The following is a 17,579-nucleotide window of genomic DNA, read 5'->3' as shown; positions in this document are numbered from 1 at the left end:
TATAAAGGAGGTTATACATACTTTTATAATTATTCTGATCTTTAAATTTTGCATAATATTTCTCATTAATGAAGACAACCCTGGCTTGTCTGATGTGTGAAATTATTTATTTTTAAATTGTATTTCAAATGAAATTAACTGACATTATTATATACTGCCTCATTTTAGGACAAAGACTTCCACTCACTGGAGAATCCACTGTGAATCCCATGAGCACAGAATGAGGCTTCTTAATGACTAGTCTAAGCCTTTATAAAAAATGTCAACCATTAACGACAATAACAACTACTCCTGAATTGTGTCCTCATTTTCTTGAAAGAAATGAAGAGGGAAAGGACACAGGTCCCAGGAAATCAAATCCGCTTTTAAAGAACTGTCCTCAGAAACCAAGCAGGGAAAAGGGAAGAGGTTATGGGCATGTCGCTGGAGCCAAGCTGACCTGGGTTCAAAGCCTTACTACACTCACTGCAAATTTGTGACCTGGCAAATCAACACATCTCTCCAAACCTGTGCATCCTTGGGTATAAAGTAAGGGTAACAGCATCTACCCCATAGGGCTGTTTGAAGGAGTTTCCAAAATGAAGAATGTAAAGTTCTCCCTCAGTGATAACCCTTCTCATCATTACTATGTCCCAGCATCCCTTAATACCAGAAGCTTCTTCCCACTCCTCCTGGACCACAGAAGCTCATTTATTTACTTACAACAGGACATTTACCTGATAGTGAGCTAAACTCCCCCTAGAATATAAAAAGTTTTCATTAATATGAGAAAATAATTTTAAAATACACATATACAGCAGTAAAAAAAAAACTTTACCTCCCTCCATCTCCACTTCTCCTGATTTTTACCATAAACAATTTAGTATGCTTTCTTCCAAACCTTCTCTCTGTACCTATAAATGTACATTGTAATTGGGTTTTCCCCAAAAAACACATCATGCTTCTACAAACTGTTCTATAAGTGACTTACTTTACTCAACAACATAAAACAGACAGTATTATTCTTTTTAATGGCTGCATAGTGTTTCCTATAGTGAATATACTTTACTGTAGCACTCCCCATATTAATGGATATTTAGGTGAATCCCGATTTTGCTATTAAAAAAAAAAAGGCTGTACACTATTTTTAGGGTGGATTTCTAGAAATGAGCTTGCTAAGTCCTTGATTCATTTGAAACTTAATTTGACACTGGTTATCTTGACCACACTGACATCAGATCATAAATATGGTCATAATGACATCATAATGGGAGAGACAAGAGATAGAGAACTTCTATTGGTATTCAGAGCATTTTTTTTCTCTTGGACATAAAATGGATCCATTGTACAGGAATGCCTTCTCCCCATTCTCAGTGCAGAGACAAAGCTGACAAGCTTAAAAGTACATGTTTAGGATTCTAGACTTGGTTTAACTCAAATGGCCTTGATTGGATGGGGTCCCTCTGCAGTATTAAAACTGCTCTAATTGCATTCTTCAAGCCAGCTGAAGGCTGACAGCTTCCGCTCCCGGCTCATTATCAGAGCACTTCAAGGGGCTCCATTATGAGCAGAGCACCTGGTCCAAATTTATTTCAACGGCCCAGAGCAAAATGGGAAGGTGCTTAATGTTCAACCACAATGGTGACATTTTTATGAGATATCCAAGGTTCAGAAACAAATAAATGAAAGGTTTGAAGGGAGCATGAACAGAAACTGTGACAATAAAAATTCAACATTGATATATCAATTTAAAAACATATACCACCCATACACTTGGGGTAAGGCCAAAGGTTCAATGCAGGCTAACCAGAAAGAAAAAGAAGAAAAAAGGTCAATACTCAACTCTTCCCATGACTGGCTTTGCTAAAAAAGACTGATGAAATTCTAAAAATGTTTAAGGAAATCAGAATGAGATGCAAATTCTGAATTCTGGTTAGGATAACAATTATGTTATCTATCTTCACCAACATGAGAACGTAAGAAAATCCAAGTGGAATTCAGAGTGAATTCTAAATGTATTATGTTCATAGTTTTTCTCCGGTTTGCTTACACAATTGCTGTCTTTCTCTCTCAAAAAAAAAAAAAAAAAAAAATCCCGTGTGGAAATAAGTTAATAATTTCTTACAGATGTTTCCATAAGAAAACATTGTGCAAATATATATTTAGAACTTTTTAATAAATGCATAATAGGGAAATTTTCCCAGGTAGATCATAGCAGGTCCAAAGTAAACATGACATCCTATTGCATAAATCCATATCTAGAGACTGCTTGTCAAGTGGGATTTTGCTCTCTGCGGCTGAGTACTTGCAGAGATCTTAGTGTGCAGACGACAACCAATTTTAAAGCCCGAAACCCAGCTGCAGAGCATTAGAAAGCTCTACCCTCTACTAAGAATCTGTTTAAAGAATGTTAAAATAAATATTTGTATTCTTTCACTAAACACAACAATGACACTTACACTGGAATCTAAGAAAATGATGAACGAAAAATTATAACACTGGCACTTTACAATGGGAATGCTGACTAAATCGGAACTATACAAACTTGGAGGATTTACTCAATGTTTAGTCTCTTAAGAGAAAAAGAGGAGGACAATTAATCAACTATATAGAAATTTTTTTTCAGCTATTAGTTGCTTTTGGTCTTATGATTTTTATCTTTCTCAAGCATTTTCCCTATTAAGCCGACCATACGGATGTGCAATGCATTAATCGGCCAGACTATAAAGGCTTTAATTATTTTACTGATTTAGAAAGGCAATTAGGCAGCACCTATTTTTCACGTATTGATTACACCGACTCTGGTTTTAGATCTGAATTCATGAATCATCAGGCAACTGGTATAACCACAAAAAAGGCTACTGAAGTCTTTTTTTTTTTTCCTACAACAAATAAATAAAAGCACTTAAAATTAATTACCTGATAGAACCACCTTAACTACAAAAAAAAAGAGTGGCAAAATCCCAGTAGAATAAATTCGGTATGTAAGTCCTCCAGCAAAGGGATCACTTGTCTGAATGCCTGCAGGCCACCCAGTGTTAGGTCTTAGAATTTGGGAGCTTAGAAAAATCTTCATCTGGGTATATAAAAACAGGGTGCTTTGTTGTGGTTCTGATTTAGCCTTGCTTCTGCCTTTACTGTATTCTGCTGCCTCCTTTGAAACTACATAAAGAGCTGGAGCTCTGGGAGTCCATGGGGAATTTCCAAGCTCACCATGGAAACTGAGGAAGTGGTCATTTGGATTATGTACATCTGGGTCCTGATTTCTCCTTCACTTTGACCTCTTTCTCCTCCCCATCTACTAACTATTTAAGACCCGTTATGTAATCTAGCTCAGAACAACTAAGACTGCAATGATGGCTGTGCATGGTGGCATTTATGAAACGAATAATTCCCGGCCTTTCCCGTCTTTATGGAACAGAAGAAAACGTAAGTCTTGAAAGTTTTCACAAGATGCTATGTTAGATGAAAAAATTTGAGAATTTTTCCCATAGAACAGATGTTTCCTAGCTTTGTACAGCCTCTCAGCTCTACATTAGGAAGTCACTCATATGATGATAATGTACCATTTATGGGCAGAGTGGTATAGTGGCAAGAGGCTTGGATTCAAGCACTGGATGGCATTTATCAGCTGTGCAACTCTATGCAAATTATCTTCAAGTCTTTCTAGCATTAGTTTCTCCATCTATAAAATGGGAGCGATTATGCATGCTTTACCCATCACAGAGAACTGCTGAGACCGTCATACATGCATGTGAAAATGCTAAGCTGGAAACTAGTGTCATAAACGTCATTTCTTTTTGCAGAAGCCATCTCCTTTATGCAATCACCTACACTGCCCTCTTGTGGTAGGCAGGCTGCATTGCTACTCAAAGGCAAAGAAAATTATTTTGTGAATTTAAGATTGTATTACTACCAGATTAATTTCATGTAACCAATTCTTAATTGCCAGGCGAATAGAGAGAGGGCCACTTGACATGAAATATACAATTCAAAGGATCTGCTCGGGTTTTTTTTTTTGTAATGCCATTTATGAACAGTGAATCCAGACACTACACTCTGGGCCCTTTTCTTGTACTAGTAGTCAATGATAAAAAATTTTGAAAAGTGGAAAACATTGGACAAGAAGAGAAGCAGGAGATCAGCTGAGTACTGGTAAAAAGTCTTACCTTCCCTGTTACTTTGGACATGGATATTAAAGCCAGTGAAAATGTTCATAAAAATTGTAGGAACAAAAAGCCATCCATAGTTTTGCCGTACTCTAGAACTAGAATAACTGACTTTTAGAACTGGTAGGACCTGAAATACCACGTTGTTCCTCTTCCTTTCTTTACAGATGGAAAATCTAAGATGCCCATAATTTTTTTTTTTTTTTGAGACAGAGTCTTGCTCTGTCGCCCAGGCTGGAGTGCAAGTGGTGTGATCTCTGTTCACTGCAACCTCCAGCAATTCTCATGCCTCAGCCTCCCGAGTTGCTGGGATTACAGGTGGCCGCCACCATGCCTGGCTAAGTTTTTAAATATTTTTAGTAGAGACAGGGTCTCACCAAGTTGGGCAGGCTGCTCTTGAACTCCTGATCTCAGGTGATCCGCCCGCCTCAGCCTCCCGAAGTGTTAGGATTACAGGCGTGAGCCACCACACCTGGCCACGCGCATAATTTGAAAGATGTACCTCACTTGGTCGCTGACCACCAACTTCCATCACAGCAACCACCTTCACTTGGAGCTGCCTCCTGCTTCTGTTTTTATCACTTCTTAACTCAAAATACATCTTCAATCCCATTTTTCTCTGACACTGATATAGAATAAGAAATACTGGAAAACTAAGCCACAAGGAGCAAAATAAAATATAAATATCACTTAAGAGAATTCATTATGAGAAATCATAAAACTGACAAGTCTCCTGAACAAAAATGACTTGAGAGTTTACCCAAAGGTTAGCAAATATTAAAATAATGACAAGGATAACAACCACAAGCAAATCAATACATGCTTGCTGATGAACTGAGTAGGAACTTAAGAACTTGATGCCTTTCTAAAATTTTTAGTTAAGAAACATTTAATTATACTCACCATGCAGTAGGCCATGTTTCAAACGCTTTCTTATCATCTCATCACAACATCCAATATGCTGCTAATAACCTTTATTGACTGCAGCATCAGTTTACAAACCCTGTTGATTGTTCAGCTAGCACCATGGATCAGGGAGTAATCTAGAGGCATAACTCAGAGATACTGCTGGTTTGGTTCCAGACCATTGCAATAGCAAATATCACAATAAAGCGAGTCACACTAATTTTTTGATTTCCCAGTGCAGATAAAAGTTATATTTACACTATACTGTAGTCTAAAAAGTGTGCAATAACATTATGTCTTTAAAAAGTATATATCTTAATTTTAAATTATTTTATTGCTAAAAAATGCTTTGTAAAAATGCTTATAGTCATCTGAGTTAGATCTTCTGCATAAACTGTTGCAGCTTCTCCAGCAAGTGCTTGAGAAGCTGCCTCACTTTGCACTTTCACGTTATGGAGATGGCTTAGTTTCTTAAACTTCATGAACCCAAATTCTGCTAGCTTTCAACTTTTCCTCTGCAGCTTCCTCACCTCACCCAGCCTTCACAGAATTGAAGAGACTTGGGGCCTTGCTCTGGATTAGGCTTTGGCTTAAGGGAATGTTATGGCTGTGTTGATTTTCCATCCAGAACGCTCAAACTTTTTCCATATCAGCAATAAAGCTGTTCTGCTTTCTTATCATTCGTGTGTTCACTGGAGTAACACTTTTATATTTCGCTCAAGAACTTTTTCCTTGCATTCACAACTTGGTTAATTAACTGTTTGGTGCAAGAGGCCAAGTTTTCAGCCTGTGTCGGCTTTCAACATGCCTTCCTCACTAAGTTTAATTCTTGCTAGCTTTTGGTTGAAAGTGAGAGACGTGTTACTCTTCCTTTCACTTGAACACTTACAGGTCATCATAAGGTTATTAATTGGCCTAATTTCAACACTGCTGTGTCTCCAGGAATAGTCAGGCCCAGGGAGAGGGAGAGAGACAGAGGAAGGGCCTGTTAATAGAGCAGTCAACACACACAACACTTACTGATTAAGTTCACCATCTTATATGGGTGCAGTTCCTGGCACCACCAAACAATTACAATAGTAAAGTCAAAGCTGACCGATCACAGATATGATAACAATGAAATTTAAAAGAATTACCAAAATGTGACACAGAGACATAAAATAAGCACATGCCATTGGGAAAATGGCCACAAACCTTCAATCTGTAAAAAAATGCACTATCTGCCAAGTGTGGTAAAGCAAGGTGTGCCTGTATAGGGAAGGGAGGGTATCAAAGTTCCTTAGAAGATAGAGTGGTAAGCTGGTAAATTATGGGAAAAGTCAAGAAAACCTCGTGGGGACCAGCACAGGAAAGGCTGGCAGAGATGAAGCAGGCCTTGCATTCTTTGACCTCAGGGCAGTGGAGGACATCTCTGGGATGTGACCCAGTCAGGTTAAGGTTTTTAGACAGGGCTAAGCCCAGTGTTGTTACTCTTCAGTAAGCCTGCAATGCAGCCACCCCCTCCCCAAGCAAATCACATTATGATGAGGAAGAGTCACATGCAGATAAACAGTAAATGAAGACAGGACAGCCAGCTTGGAGGAACCAACACTAACATGGGGGAAGGGGTGCGGGCGCGCCTGGGGGGCTGCACCTGCAGAGGGGAGCAAGAGGGCACTTCGGGGCACCAGATGCTTTTTCTAAGGTTTGGTCATAACCAGCACCAAAGAACAGCAAGCCGTGCTCTGCTATTCTATTTCTTCACATTGCCTAGCTGGGGTTTTAGGGACTTGAAAAGGTACCTGGGGCTACAGAACACAGTGTTCATGCACTTTGGCAAGTGGGCAAGTGGGCCTGGGACATTGTAGTGGCCTCTGCTCCACCCTTTCGCCTTGTCCAAAGTCTCGACACTGCCAGAGAGCGAAGTGGGACAAGACCCCAGAGAAAAATTTAATAAAACATCAAGGCCAGGGAGTTTGTGATACTCAAAAGTTTGTGGAGGATGGGTCAATCTGCATTTATATGTGTTTCCATCTTTCCAGAGAGAGAAAAAAAATTAACATGGACTGAATTTTCTCTATTTCTATTAATTCACATATTATGGCATTTTCATTACAACAAAATGCTGCACCCTTATATTTTCTTAAAAAGACCACTATAGTAAAACTCCTATTAATCTATATACCTGGATGACACCAGAGTTTAATAAGTGTTTACAGAATAAATCAATGACTGACAGTAATATTAAGGGGCTAAATAAGTTGATCTCTAAAATTACTTTCAACCTAAAGATGCTACATTCTGCGATAACAAATAAGTTTATTATTTAAAAGTCCTTAGATTTTAGAGTAGAGTATGTTTGACGATTATGAGAAAGTATCTGGAAACGTGAAACTTTAGCCTGCTAAAGCATCCTTTAGACAGGTCCCTCTAACAGAATGAAGTAAGACCTGGTAGAATTTTTCAGACAAATCATGCCAAAGCATCACCTCCTTCAAGACAATGCATGGGGGTGTGGGGAGGCATGATATCACTCACCCTTGCAGCCCTTGTCTATTTGGCTTTCTCTGCAACATTTTCACTGGACTGATAAGTGTTCCTCATTGAGCTCTCCTTCCTGGGCTTCCCCTTGCCCTCCCACCTCTGCCCACTCACTCTGCTCCTGTGCAGGCTCCCTGTTCTCTTTCCACCCTTAGTGAGTTTTTGGCCTTGGGGATCTTCTTAGGTTCTCTTCTCATGCCACACCGTCTTTCGTCTCCTGTGATTTCAGTTAATATCTGTATGGTGATGGCTCTCAAATCTCTTCCTCCAGCTCCAGCTGCCTATTGGATGTGTATAACTGGTAGCTCCCCAGGCTGCAGTATGTCTGAAGCTCCCCTGTCCTGGTCTCCCTCCTTGCAGCCCCTTCTGGGTGACAGGCACATGTCCCACTAGCCACCCATGAGCCATCCTTGGCATCTCTCTGGAACTTTACCCCTCACATCCCATAAATCCCCAAGGACTGTGCATCTACCTGCTGAACATCACCAGAGTCCACTCCCAACTCACAGTGACTGCAAAGGGGGCCTTTGCCTCGGTGCCACCATCACTATTCCCTGCTCCACAAGGTGGCCAGGGTCAGCTTCTCAAATGTTGAGCTGGGCACCTTAGTCCCAGTTCAGAACCCACCAGTGCCTTCCTACAGCCTGTGAGAAAGTCAAAACTCCTCCAACTGGGTTCGCAAAGCCCTTCCAGAGCTGACTACCACTGAGTGCTCTGGCCTCTCCCTCATGGAAACACATTCTCTCACCTCCTTTACTTCTGCTGTACTCGTGGATTAAAATGTTTTCCCTTATCCAAATCCCCTCCACCTGGCTGGGGCCATTGCCGTCCAGCTTTTTGGCTTCTGGTAAGTTCTGCGTGAACCTCCTCAACCCTAGATCAAGCGCCCCTTCCACATGCTCTCTTTGGGTTCACATCTCTCATTTTCACCCTTGTGCCTCGAGTGTAAGTTCCTGTAATGTCTCAGTATCCTTACCCCTCTCGTGCATATACCCTAAGGCTGTCTCATTCATATCACAACTCCAGAATCTGACAAGGCCTACCACATGACAGCCACTCAATGGATATTTACTGAATAAATAAACTCATGATTATGAATATTTTAGTACCTGACCTATGAGTTATTGATACATAATGGGAGTACCATGGGTTTCAAAATAACACAGACCTGGTTTCCCATCCCAGCTCCACAGCTCACAAGCTATTCGATCTCAGAAAATGTATGCCAACCACTTACTTCATAGGGTTGCTGTGAAGACTAAAATATACACAGCATATGAAGTGCCAAGAGTGCTGTATTATTTTGTATTTTTCAAAATGCAGTGCTACAAACTTCTTAATCACTATGTCAATTAATGCTATTGCTGCCTTAACCCACAGGCCATCAGAGACATTTTTAAAGTTCATTATGTGAGCATTATTCAAGGAAAAGCCTTGTCTGCTGACCCAGCCAGTAAAAACATTGGGCCCTGATATTGGGTAAGAAATGTTGCTTGCAACATTATAACATTGTTGCAACATTGTCTTACCCAATGCCAGGGCCCAGTGTTATTACTCAAGCAGGCTGGAACATCTGATAATTTCTGCCAGCCTAAGAATTATTGGTATTGCTTCTACATTTTACGTTTTATGACAACAAGTCTAACAATACAAAGCAAATAGTGAAATAGCTTGTTTCTTTCCAGGATTATCAAATGAGGGCAGAAGATGTCATGGGTATATTTTGATAAATATTTCAGGCATTACAAACAATACTGAAATATATGCCAGTCTTGTAACCACCAAACTGCAACATTTTCTGCTGCCTTCTGAAGACGGTGGAAAAGCCCCCTTGTGAGGGAGGGTGGAAGGAAGAGAGGGAATTTTTCAGAAAGAGAAGAGAAAAACCTAACACTTGCCTGGTATCATTGTGGGTTTAACAATTTTGCTTTACTGATTTTATGGCATAATCTAGTCTCCCCATATCCCCAAAGCAAAAACAAACTAACAGCAACAACAAAAACCCTTTCCATCAGGCCACCTAGTGGCTTTGGAACCAATTATAAAGTACTATGAGATGACTCTTTAAATGAAAACTCTTAAGCTATTCACCAAGTCAAGTACATTGTGGGAGCTGAAATCCCACTTCAAAAGTTTGGGTTCTGACCACGGCCTCCAATCCAACCTCCCTCAAATTCCAAGAGAGTTAATCCTGGCTTCTCGTCAGGAAGTTTGCTCTCACAAACTTGTAGAAGTACTGGCTATTAAAAAGTGTATGCGTTCTTTTAGTCTTTCTGTGCCACGGTCAGTAAGGGTACAGAAGAAATCCTGAGCTTCTAAGGGTGACCTCACCCCACAGGGAGCAAGCAGCATCATGCCATCGCCATGCCCAGGAGGGAGACATGGAGATGGCCTTGGAGCAGCTCTGGGCAGACTCACTCTCTCTTCACACAAGAGGCAACTTATGTTCTAGGTCAGAAAGGATGTTTGTTGTCTGCTGTGGTTTGAATGTTTATCCTCTCCAAAGTTCGTGTTGCAATTTAATCCCCAATGTGGCAGTATTGAGAGGTGGGGCCTTTAAGACGTGAATGGATTAACATTTATGGATTAATAGGTTAATATGGGATTGGGGCTGTCGGCCTTTATAAGATGAGGCAGGGAGACCTGGGCTGGCATGTTTGCACACCTCAGGACTCTGCAGAGACCCCACTTGGAAGAAGGCCTCACCAAATGCAGCCCCTCATCCTTGGACTTCTCAGCCTCCAAAACTGGAAGAAATAAATTTTTTTCTTTATAAATTACCCAGTATCAGGTATTCTGTTGTGTGCAACATTGTCTTGCCAAGGTGGCCCAGTTCACACTGTATTTTCCAAGGCTTGCAAAAACTAAGCTTTGCCCTAGAATTCTTGTTGAGAAGGATCTGAAACATATGATTTTTATGTGGCTGACAGGCATAAAATCCCAAAGACACTAATACAGAATGATTTTTTAAGTATCTTCTGATATGTACCATACCATGTTTAAAATGTTCCCTTCCAGTGTAAAATGTATGCTCTAACTATAGAGTATTTCCTTAGAAAAACTGAACAAGATGAGCAATAAGAAATCCTATTTATTTACGATTTTTCTTTTTAAAGTACATAAAACTTGAAATTTTTATATGCAGCTTAGGTCTTCATAAACCTACAAACAGGTAAATGGAATACTTAAATCTTTTCCTGAAAATATCTTTGTTTCCCCAGACTAAGACCTCATGTTCAAAGTGTCATCCCCCCGTGATTTTTTATGACCACGTTATAAACCCCTCCAAAAATGGGGTTTACAATGGAAGTGTTGACATCATGTTAACTATTGCTTTGCAAACTGAGCTCAGTAATCAAGGCCCATTATATTTATGAGGCAGGTAAAATCTGTAGCCATTAATCACAGAGCCATATTGACAGATTCTAAGTTTGAGGTCCAGCAAAATTAATGTATCCCATTTCTTATATCATTGATACCACAAAGAAAATTTGCAGGCAGCTTTATAATTGTGAGGCTTTTACATTTTTACAGAAATCCAGAGGCAGACTTGTTGAAACATTTCATTTATTTACACCTGTTGTGGTCAGTTTTTGCACATCTGCAAAGTACAAGAGAAGATTTTTCTTTCCCCATAGATAATTCATGAGAATTACATGCATTTGCACAAACACAGCCTTTATTAGAAGAGCACTACAATCATGAATTCTATGTATCCATATACCTAACCCACACTGACGTTTTACCAAATTGTGATTAATTACCAAAAGAATATTCCACTCCTAAATTATCATTCAACATCCCTATACAAAACAATCTGAAATGTCAGCACTCTGTCTTTATGACATCATGCCATCCCAATAATTCTGTTTTACAAGTAAATTCCTATTATACATTAATAAGGGCTGTTGGTGGCTAAACATCTTGCCTCCCCAGTAATGACTGGCTTGAAGGCAATTAGAGCAGCCAGGTGCAGTGGAGCTGGGTACTCATAAAAGTTTTTAAATTTTACTGTTTCCGTTTCATTTGGGGAGGTGCATTCCAATCTGCCAAATTAAAGAGGAAGCTCTGCCCATGTTTTCAGCTGTTGTGCGTTCTAACCATTACTGATAAACTCCTTTAATATTTCTTTGCTCCTTAGAAGCTGATCATCTGAGGAGTTCAAGTTTCACCACGAGCATCTATATTTCACTGGCTGTCACAGTGGTTACTCCAGACACACACATACACGTGCACACACACAGTCCCAGGGTAACAGAGCAGCACCTTCATTTAAGAGTTTCTGGGGCAGCCCTGAGTAGTAAAATTGATGCATGAAAGAAAGAACTTTACTCACTTTGTTAACATGTTTTTGCTGTAATTCGTTTGGGTCAGTGAAGGAGACACCAAATTAAAGTTTTATGTCATAATAGGAGCGATGATTTTCCCATTACAAGAAAATCAATTTCCTTCTACAAACTACAAACACTACATAAAAGAATTAATAAGTGTAAAGACTTAACACATCTGAAGCAAGAGAAAAGGTTGCCACTGATGATGACAAATACCCTTAGAAGTAGAATTTTAAAAAGAGTTAACAACTTCCCCACAGTAGTATTATAAGGGTGATGTACCCTGGGAAATTTTCCTACCATTCAGAAAACACAGAGCCCTTTATTTAACTTATTATGTGTCTTTCTTCTCTTTACTCTGTAACTCATACTAATCAATTTAATTCAGTTAAACATTTTTAGTGTTATAAACAATCAGTTTTATGATATCAAATGACTGACCTAAGTAGGTTTTTGTTTAGCTTTCAACAAGTTATATGGATACTCTATATATTAATGATCAGATAGACGAAAGTAATTATGTAGCAGCTGCTAATCCAAGGACCAATACCATTCTTAAAAGCTGGATTCATGTCGATGACAGTAAGACAGGGTCTCACTTGATTTCACGAATACATCAGTCAGAGCTATTCTAGGAAGTAATCTTGGAAGAGCCCCTTTAGAAGTAAAAAAAATCATATTCCATTTAATTTCAGAGGGCAAAACAGACGTGACTGCCTCTGAATGAGAACAGTCCTGAAAAGTGATCCCCAATTTTTTTCTAAGCGGTTTGGGGATTTTCCTTTTTGTTTGCTTTATTTTTGATAAAAACTTTACATTTACCAAAATAGGATTTAAAAAAAAAGAGTAGTGCAGCATTAATTCAGAAAATAACATCATTCAGAAACACACTGTTGGTCTGTATTAACAACCAAACTCTCAACTTTCTGAGGGGAAAAAGGGCACATAAAATGAAGACCCTTTGCATACAGTTAATCATCTCTTGCTTCTAAGCAAAGAAAAATTTATCAAGCACTCATTTACTTAGGATAGTGAGCTTCAGAATATCATCATCTGACATACGATTTTTCAGAATTCCTAATCAGGAATAATGCAAGGAGGAGGCCATTTGTCTATATCAAACAGGCAGCACCAAAATCTAGATTGCTTATCTCTGTGTCCTTCCTTTTGTTTTCCTTAAACCATGAAAATGTCCGTTTTAAAAAGAAAAAATAGTCACAATCAGTATTCTTACATATTTTCTTTGTCCTCTCTACTTTTTTTTCCTCCTCATGGGAATATGGGAGATAAAGAGAAGGGTTTCACAAAGGGCCTTTATTTCTTTTAAGCAATTACCAAGACGAATCCTGCTTCCCAGTGGATGTCTCCCTGCCAGCTTTTGAACTACATCCTTAGCCCCTTCGTACAGATTAGCCGCCCTACATTAACAGACACAGCCTGAAAACCAGGGAGTCTGAAAACACATCCCTTCACAGAGCTTAACAGTCACTCAGGGTTAACACCTGCAGGGCTGCAATTTGCTGCAAGAGGCAATGGTGCAGGGACATGGTAGCCGACAGCAGTTTCAACCGGTATCATGTTCCAAAAGTTTCATCAGTTTGAAAACTGCAACTTCTACATTTTTCTGCAAATCTCTCTTCCGCACTGCTGAATCCGTTCTGGATTCTGAGATATTTTGCTGCTAGCAGCTAGCTTTCTTACTGGCTCCCTGTGCCTTATAAGGCAACTATACAATACATTAATAAGTGCTTTGGTGGCTCCCTTCTGACCACTGAGCCACAACTAGGTTGCAGGTAATTTGATCTAAAGGCTCCATTGTCAAATACACCTTTCCTTTTCCTAATTATATGAGAAAACCTCAGTAAGTCCCAATTTTAATAGTAGTGCTTCCTGCCACAGGGATCAAAGTCAGAGATGTGTGTGATGAAGTGTAGCTAGGTTTAAGGAGGGTCTCCTTTCCCTTCTACTTCCAACCCTTTTCCTAGTATCTCCCAAAGAAAAGGGGGCCTGCCTCCATTCCCAAGGACAGGTCCTCTGATTCTCCTCTGTTAGAACTCTGTTATTTTCACCTGCCAAACCACCATTATGCCAAAAATCACTATTTGCATTCTGTTGTCCGACATGTTTCTTTTTTATTGTTGTGAGCAGGGATGGATGTTTCTGTGAGTTTATATAATCTCTCTCAGGATAAATGCATCCTTAAACTAATAATGGGCTTGATTCTCATGTTAATTCCTCCTTTCAATTAATTTTATTTTACCAACATCTCCAAACTAGGGGGACACTGGACAAATCATCAGCACTGCACATACTGAGCATATTTCCAATCATCACCAATTTCCAACAAGAATAAAAATGCTGCCCAAGAAATAAACTCCCATTTGGATACACTCGGTCATCAGAGTGCATTCCAAAGAGCAATACGGGAGGAAAAAAATAAAACAGAAACGGAAAGCAAAACAATAATAGTATTGAATATTTAAGGCAACTTAAAAATGTAATCCCCAATGTGATGGTATGTGGCGATGAGGCCTTTGGGAGGTAATTAGGACATAAGAGTGGAGTCCTTGCCCGTGATGGGATTAATGCTCTTATAAGAGGGGACTCGAGAGAACTTGCTTCCTCTCTCTCTCTGTACTAGTTGAAGACAGCAAAACCACAGCCATTTGCAAACCAGAAAGAGGGCCTTGTCAGACCCAATTATGCTAGCTACTTGATCTCGGACTTCCCAGCATTTAGAACCATGAGAAATAAATACCAGTACTCTATGATAATAGCCCAAGCTAAAATAGAAATTGGTATTGGGAAGTGGAGTGCTACCTTAACACATACCTAAAAATGTGGAAGTGGCTTTGGAACTGGTTAATGCATACAGAGGCTGGAAGGTACGTGCTAGAAAATGTTGATATTGCTGTGAAGGGACTTTGGAAGGTGATTCTGGTGAGGGCTCAGAAAGAAAAGAGAGACATATAGAAAGTTTTCATCTTCTGGGAAAACACATAAGTAATCCTGTTCAGAATGTTGGTAGAAATAGGGATGGTGCCAATGAAGGCTCAGACAAATGAGGAACACGTTATTGAATAATTAAGGAAAGTAAATTCTTGTTATAAAGTGGTAAAGAACTTGATTGAACTGTGTTCATGTACTAGTATTTTGTAGAAGGTAGAATTGGCAAGTGATACAATTGGCTATTTAGCTGAGGAAATTTCTAAGCAAGGTGTTGAAAGAGCAGCTTAGTTCTTCCTGACTACATATAGTAAAATACAAGATGAGAGAAAGTGAGATGTGAGGGAAACAAGAAACTCTGTGGTGAGATTACACCATTTAGATTCAAAAGTCCATGTAAGATTGGGGTCCCCAAGAAGTTAACCACATAATCAAATCCATTATGGTGCCATTGTCAGTCAAGAATCAAGGTTGCCTGCCAGGGCTTCAATCCCAGTATCCACTGTGGATACTAACAAGTTACTCAACCTCTTTAAACCACGCTTTCCTCAACTTCAAAATCAGTTTAATGATTGAACCTACCTCGTCAGACTATAGCAAAGATAAGATTTCCTGTATAGCTCTTATAGTGCCTAACATACCTTATGATCTCAATGAACATTAACTGTCATTATCATCAACATCATCCTCTTCATCATGAACAACAAATCTCTCTGTTTATGAAAGATGCTAATATCCAGTTAAACTGCAATCTTAATACTGGGTTTCCCCAGTTTCTTCAATAACTGCCTAACTTATCCATTCATCTTATTTTTCATAACTTTAAACATTATTAAAGCACAAGAATCTAATATAAAATCTAGGCCAATTACATGCCAAAAGGAAATTATTTTAGTGTTACAGTACATTCTTAGCATTATCCTATTCTATCTACATGAAAAGTAAAAACTCACTCTTTGTTTAAAATATCTCATTTGAGCATCACAATATCCTCCAACACAGGTATTAGTACTCCCATATAATAGAGAAGAAGAGTGAGGTGGCTTTACTGCTTAATTTACCCAAGGCCATGGGCTAATAATTGGTGGAACCTGGATCAAAGCCAACTTACCTCACTTTTAACCACGCCTCCTCATTCTCTATTTTCCTCTTTTCCTATTCAAGTTCTTAATTTTTTTCTATGCTACAGACTTTTGTTTTAGTTTTTTTACTTAAAAGTTAATTAAAATTATTACTATTTTTTCTAATTATATCAGGGGAACTAATGTTATTCTTATTTTTACATACTTTTGAGAGATGCACTTTCTTGTCAACCTGAACTTCAATTTTTCATTATGTATCAACTAGATGTCCATATTTTCATGAATATTTAATGTTTCCTCCTAACAGTCATGTTATTTTTCATGACTATTTAAAACCACAGTTGTTAAACTAGCTATTTATGAGGCATTTTCCCTTGCTCCCAATATGCTACCATAACAATTTTAACCACTAAGAACATTCTTAAAATAGTTCAGATTTTTTTTTTTTTTATTTAGGTATTTCCCATTAAATCCACTTTTGGAGAAAAGTGAATACAGTTTTACTTTCTTTCGTCCTCTTAAAATCAACTTAATACTAACCTGAATAAACAAAGTCCTGAATGAAGATCTCAATGAAAGTTAAAAAAAATATATATATATATATATATGTACAGACACACACATGTGCACACGCAGAGAGAGATCAAAGGAAAATCTGTTTAATGTAAACTTTATTACTTTGGGGTTTTAAAATTCAGAAATACACTTCAACATTCATATCGCTGTTAGAATAGTCAGTGTGTGTATGGCCCAACTGGAAAATATTCTCTTGTTTTAAATGATGGTGGGTCCTTGAATCCTGTGTAATGGAATTTAAAAGACTCATACCATCTATCTTAGCATGTCAATAGGTCAAAACCTTGTAAAATCAACTTGGCAATAACATTTCATGTAGTCCAAGTATGTTACCGTAGCAGAAAATTTGCTATGATGGCTTAATTACACAAGTACATAGCAACATTCAACTTCCAGTGAGAAAAGGTTTAGATTTGGGGAAACTTTTCAATATTTTCTTTTTCCTCTCATTGAGGGTATATTTGGGGTATTACATATGACCTCATGTATATATGTAAACACAATGTTGTATTTGTGTATATATGTAATTACATTGTTTACATACACCCAGTATGTATATGTAAACACTGTAATTACATATATAAAGGGCACTCAATGGGTAGGAGTCAATGTTTAAGCTATCAACTTTTAATTAGTTTCAATTTTTTTTTTTAACCTGACAGCAATAATCTAAACTCTAACATCCCATTTCAGGGAAAAAAGGCAAAAAAAAAAAAAAAAACCCAACCAATGCCAAAGTAGAGGAAGAAGGAAATAAAAAGATCTCATTTTTAGAAATGACAGCTCCTTATTTTGGCTTCTATTTAATTAAAATACACGGTTGGACTCAGCTTTGATGTTATACTGCCTATTCAGAAAGTGACAAGCAATATTAAAAGTATATAAAAAATTAAAAGTAGGGAAGAAAAGGAAAAGAGACTGCTTAAACTACTTCATAGAACTGCTTTTAGAAATTTCTGGCTGGATGTGGTGGCTCACACTTATAATCCCAGCACTTTGGGAGGCTGAGGCAGGCAGAGTGCTTGAGTCCAGGAGTTCAAGTCCAGCCTGGGTAACACGGTGAAATCCCA

At 38.6% G+C, this 17,579-nt stretch overlaps 1 protein-coding gene across 2 annotated transcripts in view; it reads right to left on the bottom strand.

Annotated features, from left to right (window-relative positions):
• The window catches only part of JAZF1 (JAZF zinc finger 1), a 346,524-nt gene that overhangs the window by 241,614 nt on the left and 87,331 nt on the right, over positions 1 to 17,579 (bottom strand). The window lies entirely within an intron of this gene.

This window comes from Piliocolobus tephrosceles, chromosome 8 (assembly GCF_002776525.5).
Source record: "Piliocolobus tephrosceles isolate RC106 chromosome 8, ASM277652v3, whole genome shotgun sequence".
Lineage (NCBI taxonomy): Eukaryota > Metazoa > Chordata > Mammalia > Primates > Cercopithecidae > Piliocolobus > Piliocolobus tephrosceles.
This window is presented reverse-complemented; position numbering and strand designations above follow the sequence as displayed.